This window comes from Sebastes fasciatus, chromosome 11, assembly GCF_043250625.1.
Source record: "Sebastes fasciatus isolate fSebFas1 chromosome 11, fSebFas1.pri, whole genome shotgun sequence".
Taxonomy (NCBI): Eukaryota; Metazoa; Chordata; class Actinopteri; order Perciformes; family Sebastidae; genus Sebastes; species Sebastes fasciatus.
In genome coordinates this window covers 3,647,205-3,666,074 of record NC_133805.1, presented here as the reverse complement: position 1 = coordinate 3,666,074, position 18,870 = coordinate 3,647,205, and the positions used below count along the sequence as shown (strand labels likewise).

The following is an 18,870-nucleotide window of genomic DNA, read 5'->3' as shown; positions in this document are numbered from 1 at the left end:
ATTTAAACTGAATGGCAGGTTAACAAGGGGGTTGGCATCCCCCTCATCCACCTCAAATCTCCGACTGCTTACAGTAGACCAAACCAGAGATTACATCATTAGGACTTTATTCTCCTAATATTATGACTTTTTTTCTTGTAAACCTACGACTTTTTTCTCGTAATATTATGACTTTATTCTCGTAATATTACGACTTTTTTTCTCGTAAACTTCAGACTTTTTTCTCATAATATTATGACTTTATTCTCGTAATATTACGACTTTTTTTCTCGTAAACTTCAGACTTTTTTCTCATAATATTATGACTTTATTCTCGAAATCTCACTTTTTTTTTTTTTCTCAATGTAGCCCTAATACTCCGTCGTACCGTCGTACCATAGACCTACAACAATGATATATAAAAATGAAAATGTAAACAATAAACAGTTATTCATTTCCATTTTTTTTTAAATCCACAGGGAGCCACTGGAGAGGAGCTGAAGAGACTTAGGTTGCTGACCCCTGCTATAAATGGTATAAACTTAGTGTATCTTTAACATGAACTAGAATGAACTCCCTCCGTCGTCCTCATGTGGAGGCAGAACTTTCTAAAGTGCACATCTCAGCACATTAAAAACCCAAACTGGCTTCATGACGCCGCCGTCAGCGAGTGAAGGTTTTTCTGTGTGAACTGACCCTTTAAGATAAACAGCCAGAGGCCTGTGCAGCCCTGTTAGTGGTATGTGGCTTTGTGCTGGTTGTTAGTGACCAGAGAGAGAGGGGATGTCGGATCTGAAGGGTCAGTTATAGTTCATAAGCAGCTCTCTGCAGCTGAGAGACACCATCTCAGAAACATGCAGGATTTATCAGTAGCTCTGAGCAGAGGTCAGGTACGGCCGAGTCAGTCAGGTCACAGCGTCTTAAACTGACATCTCTCCCTAATCCCCACATAGTTCCTGCTGGAGGGGAGGGGAGGGAGCTGCAGTTAGCTGCTCCTCACCCTGGAAATCCCTCCAGCAGCTGAGATGTTGATAACAAACTGCTGAATCACTCCGACACCAACAATGAAGGAGGATGCATGTTCATTCAGTGGAAGTAGTGAGAGTAAAAGAGCTTTTCCTGCATGGTAAACTCTACGTTAGTCAAAGTATGAGCAGTAGCAGTACTCAGGGTGTTGAATGGTCCCAGTTAGAGCGGTGCTGTGTGTCATAAAGCAGTTTCTGCAACAGCCTATAATCTTCACAACATCCACAACAACAACAACAACAACAACAACAACAACAACAACAACAACAAGCTTTGGTAGAGAACTCACCAACTTCCTGCAGATGAAGAAATCCCCAAAAACACGCTGGAAATGGATAGGTCGCACACTCCGTAAGCCTACGTCAAACATCACCAGGCAACCCACTGAGCAACGACAATTTAATGTCTCTGTCGACCGTCCAAAAGACGTCCACTGAGGACCCAGTTTGAAAGTTTTTGTGACGTCTTTTTTTTTAAACGTCCTTTTAACGTTCAACAATTGACGTCAACCTGAGTTGCACGTCAACAAGACGTCCAAAAAGTGGGTCTGGACTGACAGACGTTATACAGACACGATCTGAACGTCTTCAAGGCGTCACATGTTTGCTGGGAAGCTTTATCCTGGAAAGGAAAAAGGAAAAGAGGAAAGCCAAAGAACACCTGGCGCCGAGACCTCGAGGCAGACGCCAAAAGAACGGGCTCCACCTGGAGCCAGCTGGAGAGAAAGGCCCGGGATAGAGGAGATGGGTGGAGACGCCTCGTCGACAGCCTACTACTCCCCAAGAGAGGTAAAAGGCCAAGGTAAGAAAGCATGGTAAACTCTACGTAAGTCAAAGTATGAGCAGTAGCAGTGCTCACGGTGTTGAATGGTCCCGGTGGTGTTGTGTGTCATAAAGCAGTTTCTGCAACAGCCTATAATCTCATCCTGAGTGTCAGTAACAACAACATTTACCTCTGAAATGTGGCTCCCAAAAGACCAGAACCTTCAAACTGAAGTACTGAACTAAATGAAAGCTTGAGGTTAGGTTAGAGAGGAGAGGTTAGTGCTGTTCATTGGTTCAATTAAGCAAACACACTGACTCACCTGGAGTCACCTCCTCAGTAGAAGGTTCATAGGAGCAAATGAAACGTCTCAATTCTTTGCAAACACTTCCATCTAGTGTCCAACTGTAAGTACTACATAACAAACAACAAAAAAACAGAAGCATGGAGAGCTCCAACATTACACATTATATTTTGTGATAACTCAAAGTTGACGCCTTCTTTTGGTAAATTCAAAGTGCATCTTCATTCAGAAACTCTGGCAAAGTAACGCCAAAACAGTGAGTTGAATTATTGGTTTGTCTATGGATGTAAATTTAATAAAAAATAAAAAAAAGATAATCAAGTCATTGCATATTTATGTTTTATTAATATTTATCAAGGCAGTAGGCCCAACATCTTCTGGTTCCAGCTTCTCAACACACTATTGTATTCATAATTAGGCTAAAGAACATTTTTTGTTTTGACCTAAAATGCAGAGCACATGGGGTGTTTCTCTACTGATCACATGTTTTAATTAAATTAGTTCTTCTTCCACCTGTAGGGTTTCAGGTGCATTCACTTGTGCATCAACAAGTCCATCATGTTGACCCCCAAACTAAAGGACAGAAACGGTGTGGAGCTGCAGTGCACGGCAGAGGGCGCACGGAGGACACCAAACTGGAGAGAGACACAAGAGGATGGAGGATGTATTTCCACTAAAACATGCGCAGAGAAAATGCACATTCCCCTCCAGTGCGCATTGCAAAAACCTGAGTAATTATTGACTAAAAACACACACATCCACCAGGAAGAAGAAAAATAATCTGGTGCACTTTGGAAACACAGAGCTATTGTGATAAATGTTGGAGGGAATATTATTGTTGGAATTATTACAGTGATTGCATCGACGATTAAAATCACCAATAAACTAGTGATATCATACAACAGTATGGATCCCCATAAAGTATCGTCTCTTTTATTAGATATATCATAGAAAAAGACAGACAGTAAAATAATTTTTTTCCTCCTGAGCAAAAAAAAAATTGTGCATCTGTGTGTGTGCTTGCTTGCTTTGCGTGCACAAACTGCGCGCGTGCGTTTGGAGCCGAGCTGAACCGTGCACCGTGCAGCAGCAGCAGCAGCAGGCACAAGCCGCTGGGCGCGCAGGAGAAGCCGCAAAAACACATTAGAGCAGCCGCTACTTGAAGCTGCGAGGAGAGCAGAGGAGCCGAGGAACTTCAGCGTGCACGGTAAGACAACCACACTCTCCATTCACCTACTAAAACACGCGCTTTGGATGCTTTTTAGACTATTTTATTATTTTTGGTTCATCTCTTTTGTCTGTTTTTTTTTTTTTTTCCATCTCTCCATTTGGTGGAGCCTCCGGTGCGCACGCGGCGTGCATGAGAGTAGACAAAAGATCCGGTAGATTTAATAATAATAATAATAATAAAATAGAAGAAAGCTGAATAAGCAACAATTCCAGAAATTTATTCTCCCTTTTCTTTTTTCAAGCAAAAATAAAATGTGCACGAGCTTTTAAAAAGGGGTGTGTACCGTCTGGAGGAACACGCGCTTCACGCACAGATTCTCCTTTTTATTCCTCACTTTTATTGAGGGGGAAAAAATGCACCACGCGCTCTTTATTATTTATTGATCAGCCCTGAAATTGTTTATTATTATTATCATTATATAATTTGCGCAGGTTGCTAGGCAACGCTTCATCATTTACAGCCAGTTGAACATCCAGAAATCAAAGAAGAAGAAGAGGAGCCTCTTTGTCTGTGTGGAGGTGTGACACCATTTGGCTGCACATGCACACTCACATGCACACTATCACACACACATCCAGCGGCCTCTAACCACATTATGTCATGATTTAGATGAATTATTGATCTCATATTTCAGTTTTATTGCACTGAGAAGAAGGTGGAGGATGGAGATGGAGGAGGAAGAGGAGGAGGAGGAGGAGGAGGAGGGGGGGTGATGAAGATGTGGGGTGGTGTACCTGAATAACCCCCACCTTCCGCGTGCACATACATCAGGTTCATCCTTTTTCACTCCTGCTTGTGTTGCTGCTGCTGCTGCTGCATCCATGTTGGATGTTATTTCTGCAGCGAGTCAAACTTTATTAGCCATCCTCCGTCGGTTCAATGCCTGGTCCTTTGTTTGCCGCGGCACGCATGCGCACTGGGAGTAGGGTGTGGATGGGAGAGATGCCACCTTGCCTATCAATAGGATGGAGAAGAGGAGGAGGAGGATGGAGGAGGATGGTGTTGGGGGTTTAATTCGTGCTCTATTTATTTACTGCGAAGAAAATTTGATAATAGAAATAATATGAGATGCTTTGTGTGTGTGTGTGTGTGTGTGTGTGTGTGTGTAGCCACAGTGATAGTGATGCTGGTTCAGGACTAGACCTTTTTTTTGTTCACTGAAATATCATTCAGTAGATCATAAATAATTAGTCGTTTAATCGATTAGTTGACGAAAAGATAACAAGTAAACAACAATGCGGATAATCAATTAATCCTTAAGGGCGTTATCAAGCAAAAAAAATAGATAATTCCTGTTTCTTAAAGGTACTATATGAAACAATTTACATGTATTAATTGCTATGTATTGAAATTTATGTGAACAGATTGTAATGTAACTTAAAAACTGAGACCTTCCCCGACTTTCTCGGTTGCCTATATAACAGCCTGTCGACTGATTTCTGTGTAAAGGACTCGGGATGGTTTTGCTTCGTAATGTTAGATGATGATTTGCAAATGGCGAGCTATTTGGTGTCATGGAGATTGGACAATAACGGTAATATAATATGATTGTACTGTAATGTCACGTTACCGTTTTGGCCGATGCCCAGGATGATTGCTGCACCCGATTCAACTGTTATCAGGCCATTGAATAGGCCTTATTAGTCGCGGTAAGCACCATAGATGTGGGTCAGTAGGGGCCTACTACGCCTACTACATTGTAAAAGTGAAAGTGAAACCTAAAAGCAACACGTTCCGACATATAAAACTGAATGAAATGTCACATTTTGAAGACGAACAAAAATGCTTCTTTAGGTTTAGGCAACAAAACTACAACTTCTTTATGTTTAGGCAACAAAACTACAATTTCTTTAGGTTTAATAAAACTACAACTTCTTTAGGTTTAATAAAACTACAACTTCTTTAGGTTTAGGCAATAAAACTACAACTTCTTTAGGTTTAATAAAACTACAACTTCTTTAGATATAGGCAATAAAACTACAACTTCTTTAGGTATAGGCAATACAACTACAACTTCTTTAGGTATAGGCAATAAAACTACAAATTCTTTAGGTTTAATAAAACTACAACTTCTCTAGGTTTAATAAAACTACAACTTTTTAGGTTTAATAAAACTACAACTTTTTTAGGTTTAATAAAACTACAACTTCTCTAGGTTTAATAAAACTACAACTTTTTTAGGTTTAATAAAACTACAACTTCTTTAGTTTTAATAAAACTACAACTTCTTTAGGTTTAATAAAACTACAACTTCTTTAGGTTTAATAAAACTACAACTTATTTAGGTTTAGGCAATGAAACTACAACTTCTTTAGGTTTAGGCAACATAAAAACACTTGGTTAAGTTTATGGAAAAACATTGTGTTTTGGGTTAAATATGAATATGAATATTTTTATTATGTTCTGTCCTTTTAAAGACTAAACAACTAATAAATTATTCAAAGAAATAGCCTACAGAGTAATCGATAATAAAAAGTTTCATTAGTTGCAGACCTAACTCCTCCAATATAAAGTAATCCTATTGGTGCACATCAATGCAATATTAATGTAATACTCCTTTAGGGACAGGACTTGTTTCTGTGGTGCTCTGCTGTGAGTTTATGCAAGTACTCGGCTGAAGTACAATTTTCATGTGCTTGTACTTTACTTGAGTATTTCCACTTGATGCTATAGACCTTTTCATTGCCATTCTGTTGCTGGGGCAACAGCTTTGGTCAAAGATGACTTCAAAGGGGCCCATTTAGAAGGTTTATGATGTCAAGTTTGAGTCTATACTACTCTTTAATCCACTATATTTATCTGACAGTGATAGTTACTATGCACATGAACATTTTACATACAAAAAATACAATAAAACTTCTGCATTTGTACAGTTTCACATCCCGTTGTCGCGTTTAAAACGAGCTTCTACATTCAAATGCTGCTTACATGTCCCTGCATCTGAAATGCTAATACACCAGTATAGGGGAGAGCAGGGTGAGTTGAGCCAGTTTTTAATGGTATATGTCTCCAACTAAAAAATGTACACGTATGCATCTTTGGGAATGATCAATTTGGATCTAAAAATAAACAGTTTTCAAAATATGACTTTCCAAAAAAAAAAAAAAGGTCTCTTGGCTCAACTAAGACAGATGGTGACGCACCATAAAACGTGAACCAATCACGTCCTAGAAAAGGTTAAAAGTCGATTAGCCTATAATATGATAATCTTTTTATTTATAGTTTTTTAACTATTGCAGTTGACATTGAGATTTATGTAACAAGTCGAAGCTATTATCTACTGATATATAAAAATAAACGGCTCAACTTGCTAACAAACTTGTATCATCCAGCAGTTTAGAGCTGACGTCATGCTAACAGTATAGCCTCATATTGTAACTTCCTAAAGCACTAACACACGTGTGACATTTTTTCTAACTTCACGACTCCTTGAATATAAAAGAAAAATCACTTTGAGTGGTAAAAAGATGTTTTTGAACCTAAATGTGCTCACCATTGGTCTTATGGGCCTCTCTCCATCACAGAGTCAGTAAAATGGAGGACTCTTGTGTGGTGTGTGTGTGGTCACATGACCAATTCAGTCTATGGTAGGCTCAAATCAAAGCTCTACAGGTTCTTGTTGAATTGGCGTTGAAGTGTTGGCAGCGATGGTGTCCCTCTGAGCCGTGTTATAAGATCACCGTGGCAACGTGGAGACTGTGTAGTAATGTGTCCTGTCAGTGTGGCTGCTGATTGGCTCCCATAAATCCGGTCCGTTCATTCATCCTGCTGGACGGAGACAGAACAGCGACCTGATGAGAAGTTACGACGATGACTCATCCGTTACCGCTGCCGCCGCCGTCGGCTGCTCAAGGTGTGTGTGTCACATATCCTGTCTGACTCTGTTCTGTCTGGAAAAAAGTATGTGGACAGGAGGTCATAGGGCTTATAGGGGAGATGTCCATATACTTTTGTCAGACCGAAAGGAGACAAAGAGAGGGACCGTGCAGGTCTCAGGAGGTCCTCTCTTTGTCTGTCTTTGTGGTTCCCTCCCCGCCGAGATGTCAACGATTAAATAAAACCCCAAAACAAATGCACTCTTTGTGGCTCCAATGAGTCATGTGATCAACAGGATCACTTTTCATCCGTCTTAATTAAACCATCAGCCTGTGTGTGATGCAGTTAATTTACAGCGGAGGAGATGGAGCAGGACAATGGGAGGCTGCAGCTGCCGCTTAATGCAACCGACTGTGTGTTTGTGTGTAGAGGAAGGTGGGGAATGGGTGCAGCTGCAGGTTGAGTCACCGCTGCTGCTGCTGCTACTACTGTCACTATACCGCGGCAAAGAAAGTGGACAATTAAACACAATTGGGTCAGTTTTTGGTCCTAAAATTCTCATTAGGTGACATTTTCTTCACTACCTAGTGCAGCTTCACTCTAGAAATGAGTTTCAGTATCATGAAATTAGACAGAATAAGGGCGATTGCTGCTTTAGAGTGGAGAGAAAACGCCTTTTTTATTCTAGAAAAGTCTTGAATCACGTTGATATACAATAAGTAAACAGCAGATGAAATAATCTCTTCTCATTATATTAACATGATTAAGATGTCTGGGATTCAACCACGGACAAAATGAGCTGATATGATACGTCAGAACTATTGCTGGAGTGCAGGCAGCTGTGTGTCATGTTTAAGTACATATAGCGGGTATTATGGGAGCAGGTTGTGTTGTGTTTCACGCTGTAAGGAAAGTGCAGTAGCCTATAGGTGGCCAGATGCTGACTGCCTCGCAGCATGAAGCGGTATCTGACACGGGGCGGTGCGGTTGCACTAAAACCAGTATGTTTAAAAGTGGTTGTGAGTATACTCTACGTTAAGCATGAAATAATGTGGAGGAAGCTTATTTTATTGTGTGTGTGTTTTTGGCATGAACATGAGGACATTTGAGGCCCACCTTGGTTTGTGTGAATGGGCATACTGTATGCTACATTTTGTTATTTTGTTAGTGTGTGCATGTCTTATGTTAGGGATGTCACGAAACCAGATAATACCAGTAAAATTACACGATTTTCGATACCCAATTCGATACCACAAAAAAAATCCCATGTACTTCAACATCCTTTATTACCGTTTGCATTTTGGTTTTGCATTTGAACACATCATGAAAACATTATGATTTACCTTCACCCATTATTTTTACTGAATAGAGCTTGAGCACATCATATTGTAAATCAATGCAACCTCTGTACGTTAGTTGTTAGCTCAGTTATTTAGCCAAGCAGGACCGTGCTCAGTGTCACGTTTTTGTCTTGCGGAGACGTGAATATTACACGCCTGTATTAACATGCAGCACCAGTAGGGGGCAAAAAAGCCACTTAGTTAGGTTCAGGGAAAACATCATGGTTGGGCTTAAAATAAGTACGCAAACCAAGTAAAACACGTACGGAAAACATGCCAAACGTCACGTGACAACTGTCACTACAAAACACGTGACAAACATCACTAACGTAAAACACGCAAAACAAAACACCGGTCTCGAACAACGATCTCCTGGTTGAAAGTCCTGTGTTTGTTGGACCCATCCGCCTCCCCACCCCCACACCGTAGGTGATTTTTCTCACTATCTATACTAAGTAACTAGCTCTGAAGAAAGACTTACGCCTCGTCTACACTGGGAGAGTCAGGAGCGCGTGGCGTACGTGGTTTACATATGAATTGATTTCGTGCTGACCATCACGGAAAAAAATTTAAATTCGTGTCTATGTACACGAATCAATACATTCAATTTCGTCACTATTTCATGAACTGCTGTGCGTCTGGGCTGAAATATTCTCATAGTTTATGTTTATGAGCATCAACAGAAAGCTGGGAATCAATTTGTCTGAGAGTGTACCTTTTAAATAATTAAAGAAAGAGTAACAAACGGACATTTTCTCCGCAAAACATCTGAAGAGAAAGACGTGACGCCAGCTCTTGCTTCAACATTAGCACTAACATGATTTTACAAATGCTAAACTCATGTCTTTGACCCGGGGTTTGATGTGTCTTGCAGTCAAAAGTGCATGAAAAATAAAAGTGGAAGTGGCGGCCGACCCCTCCTGCCCGCTCCTCGTCCCGCCGGAGGTTTGACGGCGGTGCAACATGTCCTCGTCCTTCGGCAGCTCTTTCACCATGAGCGCCATCTGTCACATCGCACCTCGTCTTTCAGGAAATTACAGCTCAAACCGAAAGCGACAACGTTATCTGATATGTACCCCGGCGGGGCGGGAATGAACTCGGCAATCTCGGCTCGCTCTCTGCTGAATCCCAAATCCACTCACTCACTCAGTCGTCCTTGTGAATTTGAAAATGATTTGGCGATAGATAAAAAGCACAATCCGGCCATACTTCTTTCCACCGACCTGTCCTCTTATCAGAGGAGGAGACGGATCTCCTAAAAGCAGAGCAGACAGTGATAACATTTTTATAGTTTGAGATTTCAATAGGCAAACAATTTCATTTCAGACTGAAAACAGGCACCTCTTACTGCAGAGTAATTGCTATGAAAGAGGAAGTGTTGGAGTATTGTTGAGGCTTTTTCAGCTCACAAAAACAGGAACATTTTGTTACAGAGTTATCGCTTGTGGTTTGGTTAAATAATAACTCCTGGCTCTGAAGGAAAGGGGAGTTTTGTCTCACTGGCTTCAGGCTTGTTTACCGTGTGAATTGTACCCAGCAGGTACAGAGCAGTCAATCCTGACTAAACCATGAGATACGTGGCATTCCTGTCTCGTGATTTCACAAGTCTTGGCTTCAATGGAGGCATTTCTGATATTGTGTGCAAGGATCAATTATTAACTGCTGGAATGTCCCCCTGCAAATATGCAGTGTGAATTATAGATCAGCGTGAACCTCAGTGAAAGTTCACAGTCATATCTGCTGGCTGCTGAACATGTTCCTTTACCAGTGAGGTGGGCAGCAGCCATCTTGTTTCAGCAGGCAATCTGCTTCATGAACACTGAATGCATTTATTTCCATAACAAAGTGTAATACCTGGCCTCTACCCCACATGCTCCGAACAAATAGGGGTCAGCATTTCACGTCTACGACTGGGTCCATACAATCTGAAATTTACAGTCTTCAGTTATTAACAAATAGCCAACTACTTACTAACGGCAGAGCAAGAATACGTACAAATTCAACCATACTTCATGTGTGGTGTCGGCATAGTTTACGTTAGCCATCTGCATGTTTACTGTGCCGCTAACCGGGGGCTTTACGGTCCACGTACGTTTGTTTATTGGATTAAATCCAAAGTGGCAGTAACGAGAAATGACTCGTATTTCCGTTGTTTTCGTCCTCTCTGCAACCAGGAGACTACTTCGCTGGGAGTAGAGTAGGGATTTCACGATACCAGAAATCTAGTAGTCGATACCAATACCAGTGAATTTCCATGATTCTCAATACCAAATTGGATAACACAGTGAAAAAAAAAAAAAACTCAGATTGCAAGCAGTAGTTTAAATTCACTGACATGGTGACATTTCACCGGGTAAAGGCTACCAGAGGTGGGACCAAGTCTTTGCTTTGCAAGTCTCAAGTAAGTCCCAAGTCTGTGACTCAAATCACAAGTCAAGTCTGGAGTCGTAAACAAGCCGTATGCGCTCTTCGCCAAATGTAACGTCATTTTTAACAGCAGAGTCACTGGATCCAACTGGAGCTCAGTAACGGAACGTTAGTTCTTCTTCATGGTTTTCTCCTGAAACTTGATTGGATGCTGTTGGATCGGTTCAAACAAAGTGGATCAAAGTGGATAATCAAATGCAAGTCCCAATAACACTCACCGGAAATACGGAGTCCAGAGTTCAATAAAAAAAAAAAACACCACTTATTCTTTTAGAGATTTAGCAATGAGCAACACGAGATAGAAATTCACTTTGTTCAGTTCAGTTTTTCCCCCACGAGTGAACCCTCTTCTTGAACATAAAGGATCTTTGCATCTCTGGATCTCGCCGCTGTTGTGTGTCTGTGTGTGGTAAACTCCGACACACAGAGCAGAGGACGGAAGAGAGACGCATTTGACGCTCGGCGGGTGTTAATTTCCGACCCTGCAGGCATCGTACGATACCATAGGTACTGTAGAGAGCAGTACCGAAGTATTGGTTCTCGTGACATCCCTAGAGTAGAGCGTGCAGCAACTCTGGGAGACGGACCTTCAGTTAGCGGCCACAGACACTTGAATCAGCCAGTACAAACTCCAGCACCGGGATCACACCCAGTTTGCGCTGGCTGAATTCGAGCTAACTGCAAAGTGAAGGTCCGTCTCCTGGAGTTGCCGCTCACCCTCTCCTCCTGGCGAAATAGTCTCCTGGTGGACGAGAGGACAATTCTGCCACTTTGGATTTAATCCAGTAAACAAACTATGAAAACGTACACGGACCCTGTAGGCCTACCGCCAGCGTGACTGACCAGCCCCTCGCTGCAGCTCTACTTCTTCATGTCGGACTGAGGGCCGAATGGACGCCACAGAGACTCGGTATCGCCTCTCGAGGTATTGAAGAGGTATTACAAGACAGGACGGGCCGGGGCTAGCTGGTTAGCATGCTCATTTCAGTAGCTCTCTCTGCAACACAATACATAGACATCTTTGACATGTCTGACATGACACATTGCACCTTTAATGATCGGAAGAAACAATATTTCAGCCTCACGCGGATTCGTTTAATCATCTGCCAAATGACTTTATAGCGGAAACAACACAACACTGACATATCATCAACTTAAACAAAATGATCATTCTTTAGGAGTTGTGTTTGTGTCCACCTGATGAATGTAAGTCCAATATTCACTCTCTTTTAGCTCTGGTTTTGGTCTCCACCAACTGTTTGCTGCTGAGCAGGGTAGTGTACAGTGTGTTTTTACGGCTTTTTCTCTGAAAACGACGCTATGTGATCCGTTAGAGTGAACCAGAACAGTAAAGTTGAGGGCCGGACAGTTACACAATGAGTTGAAACTCAGTTGAAAGCTCCGTAAAGCCAATGATATATAATGTTTTATGTAAATTTAGCATTTTCAGCAAATATTTCGGTTCAAATTGGAGGACAGTGGACAACGGTCTGCTCGGCATGATAATGGAGCTAGAAAAACTGGACAAATATTATTCTATTATTCTACTCAGCAGTCACAATGAATATGTTTGAGCTCCGCAGCCTTCAGCAACGATCAGCATCTCCCATCATCCTCTCTGTCGTTACCTTTCCGCGTACATCTTTAAGGGCTGCCAAGGAGTCCTGAAAACGTTACGGGCGCTGCTCTTTTACAGTACGTGAATCTTAAACAGTCCAGAGACTGTTTCAGAGAGTCTGAAAATAATGAGATGGTACAACAGAGTTTAGACTCGTAGGTGCTTTGGCCTCCTCGCGCTTGTGTTGCAGTCCCAGTTCTGTCAGCTCCCATCAACGAGAGAGAGAGGCCGGCGACGAGGAGGAAATTACAAGAATATCTCTCACCGGGTTTTTTTTTCCTCAAGTGCGAGACGTGATCAAGGGCTTGTCTGAAACACTCAGCGATGTGTGTGTGTGTGTGTGTGTCTGTGTGTGTGTGTGTGTGTGTGCCACATTAGACTGTGAGTAGGCTGATAGTTTGCTACATGCATGGTAACAGTAAGGGGTCGATTTTACAAAAGCTTTATTGTATTATTCAATGTTGTATTGTTGCATTTTTCAATATTCGACTACAACTGATTCCTTAGAAGCAGAAGTTTAATTAATTTTTTTGTAGTTATATTTAAAAAAAAATACTGTATTAATCCTTTAGAATATTTTTTAAGATTAAAATTAATGTTGAATTAATTATTTTTAATGTTTTTATATTTGTATTTTATTTATCTATTTTCATTTTGTTTACATAATAAACTAAATTAATTATTTAAAATATATTTATAAAAACAAATCTTTTATTTCAATTTATTTAATTTAAAATGAAATGAATTAAGTATATATAGTATAGTATATTGTATACATTATTAAATATAGTATAATATATATAATATAAACTATAAAAATAGTATAAATTATATTATTAATAAATATGTTCATATTAATTATCACATAAATAAAGACAATACATATTATTTTTTATATATAAATGATGAAATAAAATAATATATAAAATAATATATTATATAAATAAAATATACATGTATTTAAATTAAAATATTTCTGATTTTTAAATAAGAATTTATTATATTTAATAAAAGCAATGAAAATTAAATTAAACTTAGGTTTTATCTGATGAACATCTGTTCATCAATTATTGTCTCTATAGAGTATTTGGTGCTTAAACTTGAACCCATAAAAGCTTGCCGTTGCATATATCTCATTCTGCTCCTTGCTCAGCTATAACCCAGTTGATACCAGAAAGACCAATTAGACCCGTCTAGACTGTGTGCCCCGTGTCCTCAGCGAGTCCGCTCTGCCTGCATGGTGCTGGGTGATGTGTGTCTTGGCTCTCACCCCCCTGTGGCTCTTTTTCGGGGTTAGCTGGAGTTTAGAGTCGACTTTGTCCCGTCTCCTAATCTGGCCTGCCACCCAGCGTCGCTGACTGCAGGGCTGCCCTCTCTCTCTCTCCCTCTCACTGTCTCACTGTTGTGGCTGGAGACAGCGGACGCCCGCCACGTCCAATTTTGCTCCGCCGGCGTCTGGCCGCCGGCTGCCGACGCGCTGGTGACAGGGGTCATTTAGATGCGACGCTGAGAGGGCCAGTTTAGCCGAGACAGCCAGACAGACGAATGGAGGAAAAACAAGGCTGTGCTGGATGTCTGAGTTTGCAGCAGATATGTTTGCTGTTGTGTTGTTGGATCTCAGCCTGAAGCCTCCTCTTACTGCTGCGTCTGTGGAGTCGAAGCTGAGTGCTCCTTTCTGGTGCCATTTTGAAGTTTCCTTTCTTCAGTTGAGCTCTGCTGGAAACCAGGCAGGAGGTTGGAAACCAAAGTCACCTGACTCACGTGCAGTTCATTTATTAGACACTTCTGGTGACCTGTCAGCCCTCCAGATGAGACAATTTTGTCAGCAGAGGAAGTTTGTGTCTTGTGTTGACACTTCAGAACAAAGTAAGAATTAAGGGGTTGCTTCCTGTAGTTATAGAAAAAGTAAGAAATATGTCTGTCAATCAATTAAAATAGTTAATTGGATTAATCGCACACTTTTTATCTGTTCAAAATGTACCTTAAAGGGAGATTTGTCAAGTATTTAATCCTCTTATCAACATGGGAGTGGACAAATATGTTGCTTTATGCAAACGTATGTATATATTTATTATTGAAAATCATAAACAACACAATACAACCCATTTACATTCACATATCTGGAGGTCAGAGGTCAAGGGATCCCTTTGAAAAACGGCCATGCCAGTTTTTGCTCGCCAAAATTTAGCGTAAGTTTAGAGCGTTATTTATCCTCCTTCGCTACAAGCTAGTATGTCATGGTTGGTACCGATGGATTCATGTTTTTTTTCTAGTTTCATATGATACCAGTATCTGAGCCTGTTACAACCTAAAAATCTCAAGTTGCGTTAATGTGTAAAAGAAATTAGCGGCGTTAAAATGAATTTGTGTTAATGCGTTATTATCGCGTTAACTTTGACAGCCCTAGTAGAAGAAAATAAAGAGAGGACGCATGTTTTTACTTGTTACTAAAACTGCTAAAAACCCACAAAATCGAACAACATTTTTGAGGCGGGATCAAAGATCCAAAGCCAGGTGAACCTGTACAGCTTTAACACATTGAATGTTATTTTTTTCTACATTTCCCATCCTGATAATCATCTTGCAACCTTGTAGGGGTCTTGACCCCCAGGTTGGGAACCATCGGGTGAGATTGCATCCTCACTCCTGATGAAATGCACACATGTATGTACACATAGATCTGTCTGAGACACACATATTTACCAGGAATGAATAAGGCACGAATGAGATAAAATATAAGTAATAAATATCAGCGATAGAAAGTGTAGAATCGAGCAGGACGTATATTCAGGTAATAGGAACTAACTGCTATTCTGAAAGAGGGAAGTGTAGAGCGTTGCATGGTTGGTCTGCGTGGGCAGCAGCAGTTGATAAGACCGTTGGTCTCATGCTGGTGAGCTCGCCGCCTCCTTTAAAACGTCTGAGGGGAATCTCGTCAGATTTATGGAACGATATTAAAGATGATTCCAGTGCCGGTGCTTTATGTTTTCCTGTGCGCTGGGATGGAGCTGGTAAAGCGGATCGTAAACATCGCAGAAAAGTCCCCAGAAAGCAGTCATGGAGTTATTACCTGACTCAGACGGCTGGAGAGCCTCGAAAGCTTGTGTACCGTGTTCTGATTGACCGGGAACGAACACATAAATATATTAAGCCGACCACCTGACGACATTGACTGTGTTTACATGCACAAAATATTCTGTTTTTTGCCCTTATTATGAAAAAGACAATATTGCTACCAAGCCGTTTACATGGCTAATGAAAATGAATATTCCACTAATATTACTGTTAACATGCAGCCGTTCATACTCTGATTAACGTAACCGGTGGCAACCTCAGCCTCCCTCTTTCATAACTTCAACCACCTTCTTGAAAAGGTTGGCATTGTGATCCAAACATCTGTTGATATCCAAGTCTTTCATAATGTTTAAAAGTAGGTGTGGTTCTCCTTCCAACCACAAATGTGGGCTTTTTTTTGGGCATGCATCTCTGCAAACTGTTGGCTAGACGGTTTGTGTTCAGGCAAGCAAGAGGCCGTATGTCGAAAACTAAGACGCACATACTGAATGTGCTGTATACATGTCCAAAGAATGCTCCTAAGACCTGAATAATATCAGCATAACCAACATATCTTAATCTGAAAAGGCTCCACTCAGAATAAGGCCTAATTCAGAATATCCTAACAGAATAATCTGTTTTCATGACCCCTTATCAAATTCAGAATATTGTCATATTTGGAAATATTTGCGTACACGTAAAGGTGGATGGGTCCAACAAACACAAGGCTTTCATCCTGGAGACCGCTGTTCGTGTCCAATGTTGGTTTTTGGGCTGTTGCCATTTTGGTTTTTGGGCTGTTGCCATCTTGGTTTTTGGCTACTGCCATCTTGGTTTTTGGCCGTCGCCATCTTGGTTTTTGGCCGTCGCCATGTTGTTTTTTGGGCGTCACCATCTTGGTTTTTGGCCGTTGCCATGTTGGTTTTTGGCCGTTGCCATCTTGGTTTTTGGCCGTTGCCATGTTGGTTTTTGGCCGTTGCCATGTTGGTTTTTGGCCGTTGCCATGTTGGTTTTTGGCCGTTGCCATCTTGGTTTTTGGCCGTTGCCATGTTGGTTTTTGGCCGTTGCCATGTTGGTTTTTGGGCAGTCACCATGTTGGTTTTTGGCTACTGCCATCTTGGTTTTTGGCAGTCACCATCTTAGTTTCTGGCTACTGCCATCTTGGTTTTTGGCCGTCGCCATCTTGGTTTTTGGCTACTGCCATCTTGGTTTTTGGCCGTCGCCATCTTGGTTTTTGGCCATTGTCATATTCAGAATATTTGCGTGCACGTTTAGGTGGATGGGTCCATCAAACACAAGGCTTTCATCTAGGAGACCGCTGTTCGTGTCCGGTGTTCACAACGTTCAGTGTCATTTTCACTGTACAAACATAGTAGTTCTTTCCTAAACCTAACGAAGTGGTTTTGTCGCGTTGTTCTGTTGTTACATCATTATTTGAACACAAAATTATCTTTTTTCTAACCATAACCAAGTCATTTCACAATGTTAACCACGCGGCATTGCGTGTTTCTTCAAGCGTGATACGAGGCTGATATGGAACATATTTATCAAACATATTTTTGGTTTAGAAACATCAACATTCAACGTATCCGAGATTTAGAGAAATTTCAAATGCCAAAACATTTTTTATTAAAAAAACGTCATTAAATTCGTCATATAAATTTGACATACATACAGGTACATGCATTTAACCCATCCTAAGTATTTAAGGGCCCGGGGAGCAACCTGGGGTTCAATGTCTCGCTCAAGGACACTTGGACATGACAGTAGGAGCTGGGGATCAAACCGCCAACCTTATAGCCTATGGTTAAAGGATGACCACTCTACCCATTGAGCTCCAGACACCCCCATAAGTGAGATGCTGTTTACTGTACTGGATCATCAATCTCAGTAAATATCGTCTCTGAAACATGACTTCTATTCCGTATTTCAATAAGTGGAAAACAATTGCTGCCTGAAAAGTAAGAAGCTAATGAGAACTAATGACAGTCATGTCAAATATGTGCAGTTAATGAGCTAAAACATGATAAAAGACACTAATGACGGTCTCTTAAAAGCCATGATTTCCCATCAGAGCTGCTCGCTTCATTCCCAGAACTTTCTCAGAAATGTCACATTGGCTCTGATCCGTTCTGAGAAAGCCGCTCTGCTCACCGGGCGCAGCCCTGCAGAGATATTGATTGATGCCGGACCATGTCTGGCTCCGGGGTGGAAGCCGGGGGGGCCTCGGGGATCCGTGCAGACAGATGGAAAGGAGGATGGTGTGGGACGGTTGAGCTGCTAGCGGTGGGCTCAAAGCTGCAGTGCTATTGATTGACACAAGAGATAGAACTCTCCGAAGCCGAAGCTGAAAGCGAGACAAAGAGAAAAGAAATATTCTTCTCTGAAACAATACCCGGGTGGTTTTGGTAGCCAAAATGGAGCCTCTATCCTTGTGTGATGTGTGCAGATTATATCTACCTCTGTAGCATTTGTAGCACTCTCACTGGAGTTGGACAAAGAGCAGATAAGCAGTAATTAGACATATCCCCACTCCCATATCGTACCCCATCACAGAAACATAATCTCTGTCTGGCTCCTGGTTTCTCATTTCTTAAAAGGCTTTGGTCATTTCAAGGTTAAAGTAATATTGGCAGGTTCCTCCTCACTGTTGGTGATTAAAGAACTGACGTTATCTTCCCTTCACTGGAGAACATAACAGCTCATAATCCAGTATCCAAGTATTTAATGATAAAGTCAAGCTTTCAGCCACTAAATCCTCGTCGTGGCAAATGTTTACCCCCAGAGCTAATAATGACATCAAGCAGAGCACACCTGTGCTTTGTCATGCACGTACACACATGGGAAATGTAGTTCACAGTTGTATTGTAGTTCCTTCTGGTACGTGTTATGTAACAGAAATTGAGGACAACCGAATGCAGACAGCTATCAGGAAATCAAAATGCAGAACAGAAGTGATAAAAGGGAAGGAGATGTTTGTGCTGTTGCTTTCGCTGTAAGCTCTTCTGGGTAACTGTGTCAGATAAATGTCAGATGTAAATGTGATTACCTCTTTTGGGAACGCAGGCTGAACACAAACACAGCAGCTCTCAAACCAATCAGGAGCTATTCTGACATCAATTAACGCTAACCTACAGAGCCCAGAGCTGCACGCTGATGCACCGCGAGAAAAGAGTTCCGCTTCTCTTGGTCCTGTTTGTTGTGTCTGTGAAGGTTCATCTTAATCATTCACATGGTACAATGTCTGAAAAAAGCTGAATCCAAATAATTCAATTGGAGTTTTAACTGCTGCATTTTCAGAAAGGTGAAAAAT

General features: G+C 41.3%; 1 protein-coding gene across 1 annotated transcript in view; it reads left to right on the top strand.

Moving 5' to 3' along the window:
* The first annotated feature begins 3,117 nt into the window (after positions 1 to 3,117).
* The window catches only part of basp1 (brain abundant, membrane attached signal protein 1), a 57,109-nt gene continuing 41,356 nt past the window's right edge, over positions 3,118 to 18,870 (top strand). The window contains exon 1 of the mRNA XM_074650019.1: positions 3,118 to 3,278. The gene's annotated coding sequence lies outside the window, so the exon portion shown is untranslated. The remainder of the gene's footprint in view (positions 3,279 to 18,870) is intronic.